The sequence below is a fragment of the Girardinichthys multiradiatus genome, chromosome 4, assembly GCF_021462225.1.
Source record: "Girardinichthys multiradiatus isolate DD_20200921_A chromosome 4, DD_fGirMul_XY1, whole genome shotgun sequence".
NCBI classification, from domain to species: domain Eukaryota; kingdom Metazoa; phylum Chordata; class Actinopteri; order Cyprinodontiformes; family Goodeidae; genus Girardinichthys; species Girardinichthys multiradiatus.
In genome coordinates this window covers 37,633,750-37,647,340 of record NC_061797.1, presented here as the reverse complement: position 1 = coordinate 37,647,340, position 13,591 = coordinate 37,633,750, and positions in this window count along the sequence as shown.

Genomic DNA, 13,591 nt, shown 5'->3' with positions numbered 1-13,591 from the left:
AGGGACATGAACACAACACTGTTTGTTCTCAGCTATAACAGTTAGGTCAAGCAGGAGGTAAACTGCCAGGCAGTCAATACAACTACAGATGTTGCTTAGGAACATTTACCAGTCAAGAAGCTATTGTCTTTTTACTGCAGTTTTTACTCATGTGTCCTGTCTGTACAAAACAGCTGCTGATGTCTGCAGCTTCCTATATTAAATAAATCAAACACAACTCTTCAAATGTTCCTGTAACTGTTGCAATAACAGCATTGTATTTTTTCTAGGTGTTTAAGTCAAGAGAGAGAATATTACACTGCACATGCTGTCTCAGTATTATATATATGTACAGTATAGACCAAAAGTTTGGACACACCTTCTCATTCAGAGTTTTCTTTATTTTCATGACTATGAATATTGTAGCTTCACACTGAAGGCATCAAAACTATGAATTAACACATGTGGAATTATATACTGAACAAAAAAGTGTGAAACAACTGAAAATATGTCTTATATTCTAGGTTCTTCAAAGTAGCCACCTTTTGCTTTGATTACTGCTATGCACACTCTTGGCATTCTGTTGATGAGCTTCAAGAGGTAGTCACCTGAAATGGTTTTCACTTCACAGGTGTGCCCTGTCAGGTTTAATAAGTGGGATTTCAAGCCATATAAATGGGGTTGGGACCATCAGTTGTGTTGTGCAGGAGGTGGATACATTACACAGCTGATAGTCCTACTGAATAGTCTGTTAGAATTTGTATTATGGCAAGAAAAAAACAGCTAAGTAAAGAAAAACGAGTGGCCATCATTACTTTAAGAAATGAAGGTCAGTCAGTCCGAACAATTAGGAAAACTTTGAAAGTGTCCCCAAGTGCAGTCGCAAAAACCATCAAGCGCTACAAAGAAACTGTCTCACATGAGGACCGCCCCAGGAAAGGAAGACCAAGAGTCACCTCTGCTGTGGATGATAAGTTCATCCAAGTCACCAGCCTCAGAAATCGCAGGTTAACAGCAGCTCAGATTAGAGAACAGGTCAATGCCACACAGGGTTCTAGCAGCAGACACATCTCTAGAACAACTGTTAAAAGGAGACTGTGTGAATCAGGCCTTCATGGTAAAATAGCTGCTAGGAAATCACTGCTGAGGACAGGCAACAAGCAGAAGAGACTTGTTTGGGCTAAAGAACACAAGGAATGGACATTAGACCAGTGGAAATCTGTGCTTTGATCTGATGAGTCCAAGTTTGAGATCTTTGGTTCCAACCACCGTGTCTTTGTGCGGCACAGAAGAGGTGAACGGATGGACTCTACATGCCTGGTTCCCACCGTGAAGCATGGAGGAAGAGGTGTGATGGTGTGGGGGTGCTTTGATGGTGACACCGTTGGGGATTTATTCAAAATTGAATGCATACTGAACCAGCATGGCTACCACAGCATCTTGCAGCGGCATGCTATTCCATCCGGTTTGCGTTTAGTTGGACCATCATTTATTTTTCTAAAAGACAATGACCCCAAACACACCTCCAGGCTGTGTAAGGGCTATTTGAGCAAAAAGGAGAGTGATGGGGTGCTGCGCCAGATGACCTGGCCTCCACAGTCACCGGACCTGAACCCAATCGAGATGGTTTGGGGTGAGCTGGACCGCAGAGTGAAGGCAAAAGGGCCAACAAGTGCTAAGCATCTCTGGGAACTCCTTCAAGACTGTTGGAAAACCATTTCAAGTGACTACCTCTTGAAGCTCATCAACAGAATGCCAAGAGTGTGCGGAGCAGTAATCAAAGCAAAAGGTGGCTACTTTGAAGAACCTAGAATATAAGACATATTTTCAGTTGTTTCACACTTTTTTGTTCAGTATATTATTCCACCTGTGTTAATTCATAGTTTTAATGCCTTCAGTGTGAAGCTACAATATTCATAGTCATGAAAATAAAGACAACACTTTGAATGAGAAGGTGTGTATATACATATATATATATATATATATATATATTTTTTTTTTTAACTAAGAAGCAAGATCCCACAGTTAGCACTACAGCCAGAGATAAAAGACCTGTGTCTGTGTCCAAACAAATCAACACACATGGACACTTACACAATCAGTGTAGACATGCAAATATGTCATCCTCAATGTGTCAGATCAATGTAAAAAATTATATTTGAGATGAATGTCTCTATACAGGTAGACATTCGTTAAGGAGTGGTACTGACCTCACTGACCAGAAGTAATAAATCACAAAAAGACTGTTCCTTTATTCTGCCTTTTGAAGATATACATATTAAATATACACAAATAAAACATTTATAAAACTGAAGTTCAAAGCCTGAAAGACCAATCAATGAATATGAATAAACCTTCTTGTTTCATTGTTAGGATGAAATAACAAACATTTGCAATATCTGAGGTTTGAGATCAATGGATGGAGCATTAAATCATTGTTTTGTCTTGAAACCTGTCAAAATGGTGGAGCATGTGTGTCTTCAAATGTAAATTTATCTTTGTTGAAAAAATTATTTTGTACTCGTACTCGTCGTCTTCCGCTTATCCGAGACCGGGTTGCGGGGGCAGCAGACTCAACAGAGACGCCCAGATGTCCCTCTCTCCAGACACCTCCTCCAGTTCCTCCAGGGGGAGCCCAAGGCGTTCCCAGGCCAGCCGAGAGACATAGTCCCTCCAGCGTGTCCGGGGCCGTCCCCTGGGCCTCCTCCCGGTGGGACGTGCCTGGAACACCTCCCGAGGAAGGCGTCCAGGAGGCATCCGGTATAGATGCCCGAGCCACCTCAACTGGCTCCTCTCGATGTGGAGGAGCAGCGGCTCTACTCCGAGCCCCTCCCAGATGGCCGAGCTCCTCACCCTATCTCTAAGGGAGTGCCCGGCCACCCTACGGAGGAAACTCATTTCAGCTGCTTGTATCCGGGATCTCGTTCTTTCGGTCATTACCCAAAGTTCATGGCCATAGGTGAGGGTAGGAACGTAGACCGACCAGTAAATTGAGAGCTTTGCTTTTCGGCTCAGCTCTCTCTTCACCACAACGGACCGGCACAGCGCCCCCATTACTGTGGCAGCCGCACCGATCCGTCTGTCGATCTCCCGCTCCATTCTTCCCTCACTCGTAAACAAGACCCCGAGATACTTAAACTCCTCCACTTGAGGCAGGAACTCCCCTCCAACCTGAAGAGGACAAGCCACCCTTTTCCAGTCGAGTACCATGGCCTCGGACTTGGAGGAGCTGATCCTCATCCCAGCCGCTTCACACTCGGCTGCGAACCGCCACAGCGCATGCTGTAGGTCTTGGCTAGAGGGGGCCAGCAGGACCACGTCATCCGCAAAAAGAAGAGACGAAATCCACTGGTCCCCAAACCCGACCCCCTCCGGCCCTTGGCTGCGTCTAGAAATCCTGTCCATAAAAGTTATGAACAGGACCGGTGACGAAAACAACACTGCTCCTCCTGAAGCTGAGGTTCGACTATCGGTCGGACTCTCCTCTCCAATACCCTGGCGTAGGCCTTACCAGGGAGGCTGAGGAGTGTGATCCCCCTGTAGTTGGAACACACCCTCCGGTCCCCCTTCTTATGAAGGGGGACCACCACCCCAGTCTGCCAGTCCAGAGGCACTGTCCCCGACCGCCACGCAATGTTGAAGAGACGTGTCAACCATAACAGCCCTACAACATCCAGAGACTTGAGGTACTCAGGGCGGATCTCATCCACCCCCGAAGCCTTGCCACCGCGGAGCTTTTTAACCACCTCGGTGACTTCAGCCTGGGTGATGAAAGAGTTCAACCCCGAGTCCCCAGCCTCTGTTTCCACCACGGAATGCGTGATGGCAGGATTGAGGAGATCCTCGAAGTACTCCTTCCACCGCCCGATAATGTCCTCAGTCGAGGTCAGCAGTCTCCCGCTCCCACTATAAACAGTGTTGGCGAAGCACTGCTTCCCCCTCCTGAGGCGACGGACGGTTTGCCAGAATCGCTTCGAGGCCAACCGGTAGTCCTTCTCCATGGCCTCACCAAACTCCTCCCAGGTCCGAGTTTTTGCCTCTGCCACAGCTTGGGCCGCAGCACGCGGTACCCGTCAGCCGCCTCAGGAGTCCCACAAGCCAACCACAGCCAATAGGACTCCTTCTTCAGCTTAACAGCATCCCTTACTGCCGGTGTCCACCACCGGGTTCTGGGATTGCCGCCGCGACAGGCACCGCAGACCTTACGGCCACAGCTACGGGCAGCAGCATCGACAATAGATGCGGAGAACATGGTCCACTCGGACTCTATGTCTCCAACATCCCCCGGGATCTGGTCGAAGCTCTCCCGGAGGTGGGAGTTGAATACATCCCTGGCCGAGGGCTCTGCCAGGTGTTCCCAGCAGACCCTCACTATGCGCTTGGGCCTGCCAAGTCTGTCCGGCTTTCTCCTCCTCCAGCGGATCCAACTCACCACCAGGTGATGATCAGTGGACAGCTCAGCCCCTCCCTTCACCCGAGTGTCCAAAACATGCGGCCAAAGGTCTGATGATACAACAACAAAGTCGATCATTGACCTCCTGCCTAGGGTGTCCTGGTGCCAAGTCCACTGATGGACACCCTTATGTTTGAACATGGTGTTCGTTATGGACAATCCGTGACTAGCACAGAAGTCCAATAACAAAACACCACTCGGATTCAGATCGGGGAGGCCATTTCTCCCGATCACGCCTCTCCAGGTGTCACTGTCGTTCCCCACGTGGGCGTTGAAGTCCCCCTGCAGAATAATGGAGTCCCCGGGAGGGGCACTATCCAGCACCCCCGACAGGGACGCCAAGAAGGCCGGGTACTCTGCACTGCCACTCGGCCCGTAGGCTGAAATGATAGTCAGAGACCTCTCCCCAACCCGAAGGGGCAGGGATACGACCCTCTCATCCACTGGGGTAAACCCCAACACGAGACGGCTGAGCTGGGGGGCAACAAGCAAACCCACACCAGCCCGCCGCCTCTCCCCATGGGCCACTCCAGAGTAGAACAGAGTCCAACCCCTCTCAAGGAGATGGGTTCCAGAGCCCACGCTGTGCGTGGAGGCAAGCCTGACTATTTCTAGTCGATATCTCTCGACCTCCCGCACAAGCTCAGGCTCCTTACCCCCCAGCGAGGTGACATTCCACGTCCCTAGAGCCAGCCTAAGCATCCGGGGATCGGGCCGCTGATGTCTCCACCTTCGTCCGCCACCCAATCCTCTTTGCACCGGTCCCTCACGGTTCCCCCTGCAGGTGGTGGGCTCACTGGGGGATGGCCTCGCGTCTCTCGTTCGGGCTTGGCCCGGCGGGTCCCGCGAGGAGCAACCCGGCCACCAGGCGCTCTCCGACGAGTCCCGACCCCAGGCCTGGCTCCAGGGTGGGACCCCGGCTCCGCCGTACTGGGCGACGTCACGTGCCTCGATATTTTGTTCTTCATGAGGGATTCTTGGACCACTCTTTGTCTGACCCATCACCTAGAGCCTGTTTGCCATGGGAGACCCTACCAGGGGCATTTAGGCCCCAGACAACATAGCCTCTAGGATCATTTGAGCACTCAAACCCCTCCACCACATTAAGGTGGTGGTTCAAGGAGGGGAAAATTATTTTGTCCTGATGGAAAATCTTCAGGGCTTTCTGAGATAAAACACAAGACATATGTGAACATGCCTGAAGAAGAGGCAAAGAGTGAACTAATTTACAAACATGTCACCACTTGCTTCAGCTTTAAAATCTGAACGTCTCTAATGACCTTTTTTAAACCCTCAGCAAACAAGCATGCAAGTTGTTGCAAATTCATATCTCCACTAGGCACAGAACATTCCCAACCATTAGAATCACAACTATAAATAAGTGCAAAGGGATCTATTAAGATTTACATTAATTATTGCCTTGGGAAAATATTCATAAGCCTTGAACATGTTTAAATTTTGTCATATTACAAGCATAAACTTCAGTGCACTTCAGGGGGAATTTTATGTGATGTCAAACGATACATGGTTTTTTAAAAAATCTTAAAATATATAAATCTGAATAATGCGATGCACATCTGTTGGTGTATGTCTCTACTAGCTTTTCACATCAGTTTATTGGAAGGTGAACATTTAAACATCTGAAGTTTTTTGCAGTCTCTAAGGTCATTATAGCCAAACACCTCATTGTCGATTTAAGCACATTACAAGATACACACACACACACACACAAACACACACACACACACACACACACACACACACACACACACACACACACACACACAGACACATGCAAAGGGGGTAGTAGGTGCTGAACCTTTCATTGATTTCATTGGGTTTCTATCTTGTCCTGATTTGGCTTGTTATTTATGAGTGTACAGCACAAACATACACTCACACACACACACATACACACACACACACACACACACACACACACACACACACACACACACACACAAACACACACATACGGACATTTCAAAAATGTCTCTGTGTCCATTTGCAAACTGTAACCTGGCTTTGTGTTGTTTTCAACAAGTAATGGGTTCTCCCCCTCTGGGTGGTCTTTCAAAACAACATTTTTAATAAAGAAATGTGGGCTTACCTACATAAAGGTTGTTATTTTCACAAGGAATTTTTTATCTGACAAATGAGGCTCATCAGGATACATATTCTAATTAATTCAAATTAATTTAATATATATTAGAGAGAGAGAGAGCATGCCTTTGACCAGAGTTGGGGGTCAAGTAAGAAGATTAATCTCTTGTCCTCACGCAAAGCAGCACTTCAACTGCAAGCAGCACTCATGTACTTGTTCAAAAGAGACAAAGGGAACTGAGGACTTGCTCATCCGGTTTTTCACACTTTCTGCTGAGCTGTGTGCATGCGAACAACTTGTAAATGACACAGGAAGCCAAGGTGTATTAAGATCAAATGCCTCAGGCCATGGGAGTTTACACAGCCTGTTGCCATTAATCCACCCTCTGTTTTTTCAATCTGTCTCTGCTATAACCATGTCAGTGAGGTTCAACATTCTCGTGTAGCAAAGTAAAAGGCTTGAAATACATTTATGATCAATGTGATATTGTTTCTGGAGTCACTTGTGTGATGTATCAGATTATCTCATTTGAGTTTTAAAATCACCATTTACTGTTAAACAACTCAGATATGCAAGGGTTTAAATGTTTTCTTTTTACATTCATTTTATATGCATTTATGTAACCTAAAGCTTAACTTTCAGTTATACACTTCAGAGTCAGAACATGCTGTCAGGTTTATTTTCAAAGGATGAGCGCTTCAGTGAGATCATCATCCAGCGGCTTTTTGAACAGACTAATGGTGGATGGGATTGGTGACATTCTTTTGTCACAGCTAATAGGTTCATTACTCATCAGAAAAGCAAAATTCTCAGGCCTCTTAGCAGAGCTATTACCAGCAAAGTGACAGTAGGCGGCCTACAATCGGAAGAGGGTGCGTCCAAGGGCAAGGACTAGAGGAGGAACAGGCTTCAGAGAGTAAACTTGGGTGCTTATAGCTCATGGCCTCAGGCACGTAGCTCAGATTTAAGAATGAGTTAGCGTGTCAAGATAGCGTGTATTGCAGCAGACCACGCCTGCACCTGTCAGGTGTTCTGTGGTATGCCTGGGTTTCGTGAGGGAGATTGTGTACATGAGTGGCTGCATGCAATATGTGTGCATGCTCCGTGTTCTTGTTGCATGCATCCGAGTACTCCAGCGATGATGGGCATAGGTGATTTTACCTAATGTCTGCAACTGTAACACATCCCCATAACTACAAACAGAAAGTAATATCAAAGACGGCAGTGGTTCACAAGCTGGATGAGGGGTTCTCTTCATTTTGGAGCAGAAAAATTTAATCTGATTAACCAAACCTTCTGTTTCATTTTCAGTTGTTTCTATGCATGCTTGTATTCTTGCAGTTTAATTTTTTTTGTGGTTTTTATTTATCATGTTCTGTTTGACATTCAGTACACTAAGCTTAGTACCCTAAACTTAACAGTTTGGTCAAATGCATGATTATAAAAGGGAATCTAACAAACACAGAAGCTGTACTGTCTGTTGTAGAATCTTTTAATGAATTGTGGGCAAAATGGGTGCATTTTAGCCATATCACATTGTTATTATGGTCTAAACTGTGATCTATATTGTGATTTAAGGGTTTTAAACCACACACATTTCTTTACATTTTGCTTCCATTGATTCAAACTTTGTTACCCTGATCAGTGCTTCTCAGGGCTTTCTGAAGGTCTTTTAAAGATTTTCCACAAATTGTCTGTAAAAGTGTTTTAAATTGACTATAGGAGCATATTGTGTGTGTGTGTGTGTGTGTGCTTAAAGAATAAGAAATGTGGAGGACAAAAGAAAGGTCAGTTCTTAAAAAGTGTTGATCTTAAAATACCTATAAAAAAATCAAAACATCTGACATCAGACCTGAGAGATATACAAGTCCCAGTCCAAGTTATTGGTTAATACTGTGGCTTTTTGGGAATTACTTGGTGCTAAAATAAAAATTTCTCTTAGTCAACCTATATTTTTTATAGATTCAACTAAACATTGAGGACAAATTGTGTTTTTGCTACAGACAGGCATTTTTAGATCAAATTTATAATCAATTCATAGGCGAGTCTTCTGTCATCCATTTAAGTCAAAGGTTTTAAAAGTACAAAAATATCATTCCTCTGAATACTGTAAAGTACTCACATAACAGAACAGCATCCAAAACCTTTTCATGATACTGAATCAAAGAGGTAGGTGGGTTCAAATCCCAGCCAAGGCCTTTCATTTTTCTGTAGTTTTTTTTGGCATTATTGACCTTTACTGAACAGGAAAGACAGTTGAGAGAGAATACGGAAAGACATACAGCTGGCCTGAGAATCAAACCTAGGATAGCTCTGTCGAGGACTGTATCGTCTGCACGTAGCGCGTGTCCTCTACCAATTGAGCTCCTCAGCACCCCGGCAAGGGCCTTTCTGTGTGGAGTTTATTATTATGGAATCTTCACGTACAGTTCTTGTAGCATTTACTAAAGAATATAGCCTTCCAAAAGAAATAACTGATAAACAAATGCATTATTAAGGATCACCTGACTCTTTTTGCTGTTGTTATGAAGAACAGCTCTCCCAGATGTCAATAAGCTTTGTTCTCTTTATGATTAAATGAAGCTCTTCTATGGAGACATTTCTTTTTGCAGAAAAAAGTCATGACGATTTCCTTCAAAGAAACATTATCACGTCTACTGTTTTCATGTCTGTGTGCGGGCATGGTTTAGGCTGTCACGCATACGTATCAATCACTGTGGGGACCAGTTATTGATAAGAAATGCCTCTCTCCTTGCTTTAACTTGCCAATGCAAACTAAAGGTTCAAGACCAAACTAGGTTTTATGTGAAACTGGTTCTGTTATTATGTGTGGACCTGCCTCAGGCAGGGAGACCAGGTGTATTTTATGGGTGCAACGCAGATGAGAATAATGCATTCTAACATTTCTAAATTGTCATCATACAAATATGAATACAAGTGATTTAAGAGCACGGATGTCTTTAATTTATGTGTTAATTTTGTCAGTATTTTATCTCATAGTGCATTGAAAGTGGCCGTGATTAAAAATGTACTACTGGGATTACAGGGTAATTTTATGTAAAACTTTCAGACTTATTTGATTTTCAACATTTATGGTAGGGGTGTATGTAACTGTTACAATATATTGCTATATTATAACAGCTTTAGTAAGAATTGTGCTATAATAAAATCATTGATGTGAGCAAAGAGAACAGGAGAGAATTAAACAAAAATCAATGAGTGAGGAAAGCCTATGCTACAAGATTTCATTAGTAATATGCATATTGGCCCATGACGGGAAATATTTAAATGATGAATGATTCTGCATGCTGTTTGCGAATTTAGTTCAGACTGCTAAGTTGATAAACAATGAACACAAAAACTTGAAACAATGTTCCCTTAAAGGGTTCTGTGAACATGACAGTTCATGACAGTGACTGTTTGATGCAGAGTCAATGCAAAGTAAAGACGCACTGCACCAAAAAAAAATTTATTAACTACATCATGCTAAGGAATTGCCCTATTATACGCTGGGGAAGTTGGTTATTTGATATTAACTAGGCTAATCTGCATTTTACTGACAGAAGTCCAAACTAAAAAGTCAAAGTTATTAAGTTTACAAAACAAATAAGTCCCACTTTTAGTAGTTTTGATGATATGCTGCCACCAACTCTTTCGCCAGTCTAAATGTGAATACCTGTAAAATAAGATCATATAAAATCTGTAAAATACTGTGACTTGCATAAGTATTTACAAGAAAAAAACCTTGGTGTATGGTCTTAGCACGTTAACTGGTAGACCAACACAAATTAGTGCAGGACAGTCAAATGGAACAATTTTTATTTCAGATTTTAGTTTTTACTAACAAAAGCTTAAAACATATGCATTCTGCTCCTTTTATTATTTTATGTATCTTAAACATCAGCAGTTGTCCTGTTAGCCATAAGAAGTCCAGTCTGCAGCTTGAATAAGCCCCAAGGAAATATAGCAAACATGTGGAAGAAGGTGCTCTGGGCACATGAAACCAAAACTGACCTTTTGGGTCACCATGCAAAATGTTATTTATGGAAGAACAGTAACCACATGCATCATCTTTCCTTATATAGAAAGATAGAAAACAGTCAGTCAGTCATTTTCTACCACTTCTTCCACAGTGGGTCGCAAGGAAGCTGGTGCCTATCTCCAGCAGTCTATGGGCGAGAGGCAGGGTACACCCTGGACAGGTCACCAGTCCATCGCAGGGCAACACACAAACAACCATGCACACTCATTCATACACTTTAGAGGGACCAATTAACCTAACAGGCATGTCTTTGGACTGTGGGAGGAAGCCAGAGTACCTGGTGAGAACCCACACATGCACGGGGAGAACATGCAAACTCCATGCAGAAAGACCCCCGGTCGGGAATCGAACCAAGGACCTTCTTGCTGCAAGGCAACAGTGCTACCAACTGCGCCACCGTGTAGATAGAAAACATTGTAACCAATTTGAATAATAAATTGAATCTGACTGCACTCTTTGATAGTTAGGATTAATTGGGATGTATGTACCAGACTCTGTATGATTCAACTGAATTGACTTTGTAAAGTGCCTTGAGTCGACATGTGTTGTCAATTGGCACTAGATACACTGACCGGTCAATTTATTAGGTACACCTGTCCAACTGCTCACTAACGCAAATTTCTAATCAGCCAATCACATGGCAGCAACTCAATGCATTTAGGCTTGTAGACATGGTCAAGACAACGTGCTGCAGTTCAAACCGAGCATCAGAATGGGGAAGAAGGGTGATTTAAGTGACTTTGAAGGTGGCATGGTTGTTGGTGCAAGACGGGCTGGTCTGAGTATTTCAGAAACTGCTGATCTACTGGGATTTTCACAACTACCATCTCTAGGGTTTACAGAGAATGGTCCAAAAAAGAGAAAATATCCAGTGAGCAGCAGTTCTGTGGGCGCAAATGCCTTGTTGATGCCAGAGGTCAGAGGAGAATGGCCAGACTGGTTCGAGCTGATAGAAAGGCAACAGTAACTCAAATAACCACTCGTAACAACCAAGGCATGCAGAAGAGCATCTCTGAACGCACAACTCGTCGAACCTTGAGGTGGATGGGCTACAGCAGCAGAAGACCACACCAGGTGCCACTCCTGTCAGCTAAGAACAGGAAACTGAGGCTACAATTTGCACAGGCTCACCAAAATTGGACAATAGAAGATTGGAAAAACGTTGCCTGGTCTAATGAGTCTCGATTTCTGCTGTGACATTCAGATGGTAGGATCAGAATTTGGCATCAACAACATGAAAGCATGGATCCATCCTGCCTTGTATCAACGGTTCAGGCTGGTGGTGGTGGTGTAATGGTGTGGGGGATATTTTCTTGGCACACCCTGGGCCCCTTAGTACCAATTGAGCATTGTGTTAATACCACAGCCTACCTGAGTATTGTTGCTGATCATGTCCACCCCTTTATGACCACATTGTACCCATCTTCTGATGTTACTTCCAGCAGGATAACGTGCCATGTCATAAAGCATGAATCATCTCAGACTGGTTTCTTGAACATGACAATGACTTCACTGTACTCAAATGGCCTCCACAGTCACCAGATCTCAGTCCAATAGAGCACCTTTGGGATGTGGTGGAACGGGATATTCGCAACATGGATGTGCAGCCAACAAATCTGCAGCATCTGTGTGATGCTATCATGTCAATATGGACCAAACTCTCTGAGGAATGTTTCCCATACCTTGTTGAATCTATGCCATGAAGGATTAAGGCAGTTCTGAAGGCAAAAGGCTGTCCAATCTGGTACTAGCAAGGTGTAGATTGAATTGAACCACCATTAACACAATCATCACAGCAAAACATTGTGGTGTCATTATGCTGCAGGGATGCTGTTTGTACTGTGGAAAGAGCAAAACACTGGAAAAGGAGGCCTTTTTGTATGTGTCCTGTCCCAGCGTTTCTGACATACCATATTTAGCAAATGGTTGTCCACATGCAGCCCCCACAGCAACCAACCAGCCCAACACACCTCCTGGAGCCATTAGCCACCAGACGGGGTCCTACCCCTCCAGGCGGTCGCCTGAGCACCCACATAGACAATATCCCACCAAGGTGGGCAGCCCCCTGCTGCAACCCCCCACCCCCAACGCCACTGTCCCAGGGCCCTCTGTGGGTCTCCACCGTGGGAGCCAGGGGTCCATGCTGTTCTTTTTGCAAAGAAGAATTGGCAGAAATGTAATTTTCCTGATGTGTAAAGCTGGTAGAGACACGCCCCAAAAGACCTACAGCTGTAGTTGCAGACATAGGCAGTTAAATTCAGGGGGGTTGAACACAAATTCATAGCAAACATTTAAGACTTCTATTTGTAAAAAAATGTCAAAACCGTGTATCCTTTTATTTGTACTTCAGAATTATGTACAGCCTTACGTTGTTCTATCACCATCTTACAACCTTCAAATATTTTTGCAACAGATTAGATAGCATTTCCCAAAATATACCTTATTGTCTGGCCTATGTGTACCAAACACCTGCTGCCTTTGTGTTATTTAAAGAAAGGATCATTAAAAAAAAGAAATTCCTTTTATACGTGTGTCCCCTCTCGTGGTGAAAAAAAATAGATAAGTGATAAAATCGCAGCTATGTCAAACTTCTATGAGAGCCTGCATCTAAAGCTTGCTTACATTTTTTACAAGTTAAACAAGATGTGCTATTTTTAATATGTACGTGACTACATGCTAAAAAGCTGAAGTACCAGCAGAGTTTCATCTCATGTGATAACTGACTGGATTTGTAGCACAGAAAAAATCTTTATACAGAAGGGTTTCCCTTAACTGCCTTTTAACAATGAAACTGTTGCTAAAAATTAGACAAAATATGAATAGGAATTATGAATAGGAGGAAGCTTCTTATTTATATTGATAAATAATGCAGGTGCATAAAATGGTTTTGAAACATCTTATATAACAAATATTTTACGACAGCAGGGAATATAGCATGATTGATTGGGTACGGCATAAAACAAAGAACGCTTTCGAAAAAATGAAGGCCGCTGGTATTGTTGCCACCAGGCTA